Raw genomic sequence first — 9,741 nt, 5'->3', positions numbered from 1 at the left:
TTTATTTCAGGAAGAAACAGAGCCACCCAGGCAGTGTTTCAAGAGAGAGAGAAATGGCTGCCCATCAGCCTTTCTTGAATGAAGTTAAGCTCCTGTTGGTGCCTTAATTTGGATATTTTCACAACTTGAGAACTGTAAACTTGTAATTTAGTAAATGTCCTTTTTTTCTAAAATTTTTATTGATACAACAATGTACAAGCACATACTTTCTTAAGATACAAACATTCCATTCATGGTGTTCAATCAATGGCTCACAATATCATCACATGGTTGTATATTCATCACCATGATCATTCTTTAGAACATTTGCATCACTCCAAAAATAGAAATAAAAATAAAAAACTCATACCTAACATACCCCTTACCCCTTCCTCTCATTGACCACTAGTTTTTCCATCTATCCGATTTAAGTATTTTTTATAAATTTCCTTTTTAAAAGTTATTCAACTCATTGAACATGACACTACCTTTCAAGAGTATTCTTTTATGAGCCAGGCCTCTGATAAGCAATGATGTCAAAGGGGCCCATGGTTGGCATTGATCTTGGCACCACCTACTCATGTGTGGGTGTCTTCCAGCATGGAAAAGTGGAGATCATTGCCAATGATCAGGGCACCTGAACAACTCCTAGCTATGTCACTTTTACTGATGCCAAATGATTGATTAGTGATGCTATAAAGAATCAAGTTGCAATGAACCCCACCAAAATTTTTTTATGCCAAGCATTTGATTGTACATAGATTTGATGATGCTGTTGCTCAGTCTGAAATGGAAGCATTGGCCCTTTGTGGTGGTGAATGATGCAGGTAGGCCTAAGGTCCAAGTAGAATGCAAGGGGGAGACCAAAAGTTTCTATCCAGAAGAAGTATCATCTATGGTTCTGACAAAAATGAAGGAAATTGCAGAAGCCTATTTGGGAAGACTGTTGCCAATGCTATTGTCACAGTGCCAGCTTATTTTAATGACTCTCAGCATTAGGCCACCAAAGATGCTGGCACCATTGCTGGCCTCAATGTACTCAGAATCATCAACAAGCCAACTGCTGCTGCTGTTGCTTATGGCTTAGACAAAAAGGTCGGTGCTGAAACAAACTTGCTGATCTTTGACTTAGGAGATGGCACTTTTGATGTGTCAATCCTCACCACTAAAGATGGAATTTTTGAGGTCATATCAACAGCTGGAGACACCACTTAGGTGGAGAAGACTCTAACAACTGAATGGTCAACCATTTTATTGCAGAGTTCAAACGAAAGCATAAGAAAGACATTAGTGAGAATAAGAGAACTGTCTGCCACCTCCATACTGCTTGTGAATGAGCTCAGTGTGCCCTCTCTTCCAGCACCCAGGCCAGTATTGAGATTGATTCTCTCTATGAAGGAATTGAACTTCTATACTTCCATTAACCATGCCCTGTTTGAAGAATTGAATGCTGGCTTGTTCCATGGCACTTTGGACCCCACGGAGAAAGCCCTCAAGGATGCCAACCTGGACAGGTCACAGATCCATGATATTGTCCTGGTAGGCAGTTCTACTCATATTCCCCCAAATCCAGAAACTTCTTCAGGACTTCTTCAATGGAAAAAACCAAAACAAGAGCATTAACCCTGATGAGGCTGTTGCTTATGGTGCAGCTGTCCAGGCAGCCATCTTATCTGGAGACAAATCAGAAAACATTCAAGATCTGCTGCTTTTGGATGCGATGCCTCTTTCCCTTGGTATAGAAATTGCTAGTGGAGTCATGACTGTCCTCATCAAGCACAATCCCACCATTCCCACCAAGCAGACACAGACCTTCACTACCTATTCTGACAACCAGCCTGATGTACTCATTCAGGTTTATGAAGGTTCACATGCCATGACCAAGGATAATAATCTGCTTGGCAAGTTTGAACTCACTGTGATCCCTCCTGCTCCTTATGGTGTACCTCAGATTGAAGCCAATTTGCTATTGATGCCAATGGCATCCTCAATGTGTCTTCTGTGGATAAGAGCACAGGAAAAAAGAACAAGATCACCATCACTAATGACAAGGATTGTTTGAGCAAAGACGACATTGAGCTCATGGTCCAGGAAGCCAAGAAGTATAAGGCTGAAGATGAGAAGCAGAGGGTCAGGGTATCTTCCAAGAATTCACTTGAATCATATACATTTAACATGAAGGCAACAGTTGAGGATGAGAAGCTTCAAGGTGATGATGAAGACAACAGAAGATGCTTGACAAATGTAATGAAATCATCAACTGGCTTAATAAAAATCAGACTGCAAAGAAGGAAGAATCTGAGCATCAGCAGAAGGAACTGGAGAAGGTCAGCAAACTCATCATTACCAAGCTATACCAGAGAGCAAGGAGGCATGCCAGGAGGAATGCCTGGGGGCTTCCCTGGTATTGGAGCACCTCCTTCTGGTGGTTCCTCTTCTGGACCCACCATTGAAGAGGTTGATTAAATCAGTCAACACACATACCTTAGCACACATACATGTTCCACAGTAAAAATTTGAAGGACCTAAATTTGCAGCACATTCTGTGGCAGTTCAGCTGCTACACAAAATTCCTGAGCATTCTTAATACTTGACTACAGAATGTGTGCACAGCGAAAGGACATAACATTGCACTTTATTAGTAGTGTATTGTAAGTGGAAAATGCAATGTCTTTGAAAGGTTTAGGAGGCAAAAGGGTGAGAAAGAAGAAAGGTACACCAGGAAATTTAAAGTTGGGGGGGGGGTGATTTCTGCACTCCCGGGCAGAACTCACCAAACCCAAGATGGAGGGAGGTGAGTGCACACGTGGGCTTCAGCGCGGGCAGCTTTTAAGAATGGAGGTCAGGTGACATCTGGAAGGGGTGGTTCATTAGTTCAGGAAGTCAGGTTGGGTGGGGTGACACAGCCTCCGCAGTTCCAGTTGCAGTGCCCTTCCCCGTTCCCCTGACCTAACAGTCTTAAATAAAACATTTTAATTGGCAAAAAAAAAAAAAAAAAAGCAATTCAATTGCTGGTATATTGCCTTCCGGCAGCTTAACAAACTAAATCACCATGTAAAGAGTAACACAAGCTCCTATGACCAACGACAGCGTCTAACACTAATTACAATTATTGCAGTAACTCAATTCAATTCAATTCTGACTCTACCTGGAGTTAGGCCAGGTTCCACAGGTTAAAGGCAATTCCCTATAAGATTGCTATAGTGGTTTGAAACTGTATTTACCCCAGAAAAGCATGTGCTTAAAATTAATCTATTCTTTTGGTTGTGGACCCACTGTAAGTAGGATATTTAGGTGACACTACTTCAGCTAAGGTGTGACCTACCTCATTCAGATGGGTTTTAATCCTGTTATTGGAGTTCATTATAAACAGGATGAATACAGTGAGAGATAGTCATGGAATCAAGAAGCTGAAAGCAGCAAAACCCAGAGCAGAAGGAGTTGGCCAGCAGACCCCGCCCTGTGCCTTGCCATGTGGCAGAGGAGTCAAGGATTGCTGACAGCCAGTCTTCAGGAAGAATGCATCACCTTGGTCATGTGTTTATTTGAACATTTTTGTTAGCCTCAAAACTGTAAGCTAATAAGTTCCCATTGTTAAATCCAAGCTATTTTATGATGTCTGCCATCTGCAGTTCTGACCAACTGGCTGAAAACCTGGGGGGATGTGAATTGCTAATGAATTGATTCACAGAATTCACTGAAAATGCTATTCTTATGATAATAGCTTTATCATTGTAAAAGGATACAAATAAGAAGTCAAAAGAAGAGTTGCACAGGTAAGATCTATGAGGGTCTCAAATGCAAGCTTCCCTATGCTCTTCACGTGGAGTCAGAGCAGGTCACCCTCCTGGCACAAAGAGGTAGCTTATCAATCAAGGAAGGACATGGCTTTTGGGGGGGTACACAACAGTTTCAAACTACTTGGTTCCTGATTATGGAAATTCTTTAAAATGGGAGCTTTGGGGCTGTATTGAAAAGCTGGAAAGATTTTATTTATGAGTCAATAAGAGAAAGGTTTATTTCTGTAACATAATCTAGGCTTAATATGATTTCAAATCAGGAGAGAAATGCTCTGAGAATGGCTCTATGAAAAGAACACTGTATTACAGTTAGAATTGTTTGCCAAAAGCTCAGAAATGGGATAAGATCATATATATTCAATCATTTATTTGTTTCTCTCAAAAGTATTTATGTGTTTCTATTTCTTGTGTGACTAACTTTCTATTTGTGTCTGTCTGCCTGTTCAATGTATATTCTCATGTTTCTGGATGGTAATGGCAAATTAGCAAAAAAACTTCTTGAAGAGCTGTATTTGAATTGCTTAAAGATAAATAAGCATGTTAATATATAAATTAGTACTCCTAGAGTCCTAGAGTTGGGGAAAAGAAAAAGCACTCTGGGCAGGAGGATTAAAAGAGTTAGTTTTTGTAATTACTGTAAATAAACCTTGATATTAGAAAGAAGCTGCCCCCTGGCATTTCCCTAGGAGAGCAGACAGCTACCAGAGGCTTCCCTGGAGGAAAAGACAAAGACCTTTTCCAATTGTCACAGCTTGAAGTGAAATAGATCTAATAATTGGAAATAATTAAAAGAAGGGTGTAGGAACTCTCATCCTTCTGCCCTCATTTAAAACTTTTAAAACCAAGTTCAGCAGTCCAGGCATCATTTTTTCTCTCACCTATCCCTGCCCCCAGAGCCTAACTAAGGCAGCTATGTGGGAAGGGCTGGTGTATTAGTTAGGGTTCTCGGGAGAAACAGATCGACAGAGAGCACTCGCAAATATAAAATTTATAAAAGTATCTCACGTGACTGTGGGAACACAGAGTCCAAAATATGCAGGGCAGGCTGTGAAGATGGTGATTCTGATGGAGGGTCTGGACAAAATCCACAGAAGAGGCTCACCAGCCATAGCAGGAAGAAGAACCTGTCTCTTCTGAATCCTCCTGGAAAGGCTTCCAGTGATTAGATTGAACATCACTTATTGCAGAAGACACTCCCCTTGGCTGATTACAAATGGAATCAGTTGTGGATGCAGCTGACGTGATCATGGTTTAATTCTATGAAACGTCCTCATTGCAACATACAGGCCAGCATTTGCCCAACTAGACAAACAGGTACCACCACTTGGCCAAGTTGACACAAGAACCTGACCATGACAGTCCACCCCTTGTCAACTTGGCAGCTACATATATCACCTTAAACCATACCTAATTTCTAAATAAAAAAACATTAAAACACACATTTTTTTTTCTTTCACCTAATAATACTCAACTTTCCTGTATATAACTGGAAACACATTAACTCTCTCCAGAATAGGGTGCAAGTCCTTGGGTAATATTCATTCTTAAACTTGATATCTTACAACCTAAATAGTGTAACATGAACAAAACAGCAGTACAGTCCTCGTTTCAGTAACTGACATGTGGTCATAGTTCATATTTATCACTACCTTCTTCCACTTCCCATTCCATGTTCCCTTTACCCTCAGCAAGCACTTCAGCTGGCCGTGGTTCTTTGCCTGGTGGGGTGACCCAAACCTTATTTCATGAAGTTTCAGAGCCATTGGTAGTCCTGCCTGGATTGGGATGTTGCATTTTTCCATTGATTTTAATCACAGAGCATGGCAGTACTAAAAGACACCCTAGGGGATCCCCTATATTCCAAGAAAACTCTTCTTTACCTCCATTGTGTAGTTGCAGTGCTACGTCCCCCTGAGAGTCAGGGTCAATCTCCCCAGACAATAATGCAATCCCCTTCTTGGCCTGTTGATCCAGGGGCATGAGTAGCCCAAAGTGACCAGGTGGCAGTCTTAGATCCCAGTTCAATGGAATCATTGTTGTTTCTCCTGGTGGAAGTACTCCCCGTTTTGGAATTAAAACCTGTAGACCAGTTGAGCTCAGGGCTGCAGGGACAGGAAGCAAAAATTTTCCTAGTGAATCACTAGGGGTAATTGTGAGTGGTGCCACTCCCATTTCCACCCTTGGTTCCTGGACCCATGGATCATGGCTATGGGAGAAACAGCACCAAACAGAGGATGCTGATTCAGAGCATATAGAGCTTCCTGGAAAACATTACCCAAGCCCTTCAAGGTATTGCCACCTAGATGGCAGTGTAATTGAGTTTTCAAAAGGCCATTCCACCGTCCTATCAGTCCAGATGATGGGGAACATGATAAGACCAGAGAATTCCATGAGCATGTGCCCATTCCCACACTTCATTTGCTGTGTGTGTTCCTTGATCTGAAGCAATGCTATGTGGAATACCATGATGATGGATAAGGCATTCTGTAAGCCCATAGATGGTAGTTTTGGCAGAAGCATTGAGTGCAGGAAAAGCAAACCCATATCCAGAGTATGTGTATATTCCAGTTAGAACAAATCTCTGTCCCTTCCATGAAGGGAGTGGTCCAATGTAATCAACCTTCCACCGTGTAGCTAGATGATCACCTTGGGGAATGGCGCCATATTGAGGGTTGAGTTTGGGTCTCAGATTGTGGCAGATTGGGTACTCAGCAGCAGCTGTAGCCAAGTCAGCCTTGGTGAGTGAAAGTCCATGTTGCTGAGCCCATGCATAACCTCCACCCCTACCACATGAACACTTTGTTCATGAGCCCATTAGGCAATGACAAGAATTGCTGGGGAAAGAGTCTGACTGGTATCCACAGAACATGTCATCTTATCAATTTGATTACTAAAACCTTCCTCTGCTGAAGTCACCCTCTGGTGCACATTCACATGGGATGCAAATATGTTCATGTTTTTAGCTCACTCAGAAAGATCTATCCACATACTTCTTCCCCAGACCTCTTTGTCACCAATTTTCCAATTATGTTCTTTCCAAGTTGCTGACCATCCAGCCAAACCATTAGCAACAGCCCAGGAGTCAGTATACAAATGCACTCCTGGCTAGTTCTTCTGCCAAGCAAAATGAACAACCAGGTGCACTGCTCAAAGTTCTGCCACTGAGAAGATTTCCCCTCACCACTGTCCTTCAAGGACACCCCAAAAAGGGATTGTAGTGCTGCAGCTGTCCACTTTCGGGTGGTACCTGCATATCGTGTGGAACCATCTTTAAACCGGGCCCGAGTTTTCTCTTCCTCAGTCAATTCACTATAAGGAACTCCCCAAGAGGCCATAGCTCTGGTCTTGGAAAGAGAAGGTAATGTGGCAGGAGTGGAGACCATGGGCATTTGGGCCATTTCTTCATGTAACTTACTTGGGCCTTCAGGACCTGCTCTGACTCTATCTCGTATATACCATTTCCATTTTATGATGGAGTGCTGCTGTGCACGCCCAACCTTATGGCTTGGTGGGTCAAACAACACCCAGCTCATGATAGGCAACTCAAGTCTCATGGTAACTTGGTGGCCCATGGTTAAGCATTCAGTCTCTACTAAGGTCCAGTAGCAGGTCAAAAGCTGTTTCTCAAAAGGAGAGTAGTTATCTGCAGCAGACGGTAAGGCTTTGCTACAAAATCCTAAGGGTCTGCATTGTGATTTTCCTATAGGGGCCTGCCAAAGGCTCCTGAGAGCATCTCTATTTACCACTGACACTTCCAGCACCATTGGATCTGCTGGACCATTCGGCCCAAGTGGCAGAGCAGCGTGTACAGCAGTCTGGACCTGTTGTAGAGCCTCCTCTTGTTCATGTCCCCCTCAAGATTAGCAGCTATTCTGGTAACTTGATAAATAAGCCAGAGTAGCACACCCAAATGAGGAATATTTTGTCACCAAAATCCAAAGAGACCAAGTAAGCATTGTGCCTCTTTTTTGATCTTAGGAGTTGCCATATGCAGCATCTTATCCTTCACCTTAGAAGGGATAACTCAACATGACCCACACCACTGGACACCTAGAAATTTCATTGAGGTGGAGGGCCCCTGTATTTTTGTTGGATTTATCTCCCATCCTCTGACATGCAAATGCCTTACCAGTAAGTCTGGAGTAGTTGCTACTTCTTGCTCACTAGGTCCAATCAACATGATATCATCAATATAATGGACCAGTGTGATGTCTTGTGGGAAGGAGAAATGATCAAGGTCCCTGTGGACAAGTTTATGACATAGGGCTGGAGAGTTGATACACCCTTGAGATAGGAGAGTGAAACTATATTGCTTACCTTGCTAGCTGAAAGCAAACTGTTTCTGGTCATCCCTACTAATAACTATTGAGAAAAAAGCATTTGCCAGATCAATAGCTGCATACCAGGTATGAGGGGATGTATTGATTTGTTCAAGCAATGATGCCACATCTGGAACAGCAGCTGCAATTGGAGTTACCACCTGGTTGAGCTTATGATAATCCACTGTCATCTTCCGAGACCCATCTGTTTTCTACACGGGGCAAATAGGAGAGTTGAATGGGGATGTGGTGGGAATCACCACCCCTGCATCCTTCAAGTCCTTAAGAGTGGCAGTAATCTCTGCAATCCCTCCAAGAATCTGGTATTGCTTCTGATGTACTATTTTGCTATGTAGGGGCAGTTCTAGTGGCTTCCTGTTGCCTTTCCTACCATAATAACCCTCACTGCACGAGTTAGAGAGCCAATGTGGATATTCTGCCAGTTGCTCAGTATGTCTATACCAATTAAACATTCTGGAACTGGGGAAATAACTACAAAATGGGTCCGGGGGCCCATTGGACCCACTGTGAGACAGACCTGAGCTAAAACTGCATCAATCATCTGGCCTCCATAAGTCCCTACTCTGACTGGTGGACCAGAGTGATGTGTTGGGTCCCCTGGAATTAATGTCACTTCTGAACCAGTGTCTAATAATCCCCGAAATATCAGATCAATTCCTTTTCCCCAATGCACAGTTACCCTGGTAAAACATCATCAGTCTTCTTGGGGAAAGCTTGGAAGAAGCTTATATTAACAGCATAAATTTGTGGCAGTGTAACAGGGTTCTCCCCCAAAGGGACCTGGCGTCCCCTTCATTCAAGGGTCCCTGGGTCCATAAACTGTCTCAAGTCTGGAAATTGATTAAGGGGCCATGACTCTGTCTTTTTGTAATTCAGGTTAGACTTCTGTTCACTTGACCAAGAACTCTTCTGTTTATACAGCTCAAACAAGAATTTATTAGACTGCCCATCTATTGTATTTCTAGGTATCCCATGATTTACTAGCCAATGCCACAAATCTCTGTGAGTCATATAATTTTGATGCTTGCTTTGAGTTTGCTATCTATTATAATAGACACATCTACCCTGTCTTTGGCAGTTAAGTGCTGCCTCCTGGCTTCTGCCAACTTGGGATCCCATCATCCACATTGTGTTTAAGGATTCCAGCTCAGTGACAGCAGTTCCTACGGTAATATCTGACCTACAGAGAAGCACAACTACAGAGCTCTTCAGGGATGATGGTACTAGTCTCACAGATTTATTTCTCACTCTTCTGGTAAAAGGTGCATCTTCTGGACATTCCTGGAGTGTAAGAGCAGGCTTTGCACGATAAATCCACTCTAACATTCCAATTTCTCTAAGCCTCTGGATCCCCTCATCTATATTATACCAGAGCAGTTCTGGCATTTCAACCTCAGGTAATGTTGGCCACTTTTTGATCCATGTTTCAACCAAACAACCAAACTGTCAATGCCTTTTCTAACCCCTCGAGCTATAACATTGACTGCAGAATCTCTGCTTAGTGGGCCCATATCAATAAATTCAGTCTGATCCAGCCTTATATTCCTCCCACTGTTATCCCACACCCTTAAAATTCATTGCCACACATATTCCCCTGATTTCTGACTATGTAGATTGGAAAA

At 42.7% G+C, this 9,741-nt stretch overlaps 1 pseudogene; it reads left to right on the top strand.

Annotated features, from left to right (window-relative positions):
- Positions 1–512: 512 nt before the first annotated feature.
- Positions 513–2,445, top strand: LOC143689501 (heat shock cognate 71 kDa protein pseudogene; annotated as a pseudogene).
- The last annotated feature ends 7,296 nt before the right edge of the window (positions 2,446–9,741 follow it).

Source organism: Tamandua tetradactyla, chromosome 7 (genome assembly GCF_023851605.1).
Source record: "Tamandua tetradactyla isolate mTamTet1 chromosome 7, mTamTet1.pri, whole genome shotgun sequence".
Lineage (NCBI taxonomy): Eukaryota > Metazoa > Chordata > Mammalia > Pilosa > Myrmecophagidae > Tamandua > Tamandua tetradactyla.
Note: the sequence above shows the minus strand (reverse complement) of the source record. Positions and strands in the feature narration are given on the sequence as shown.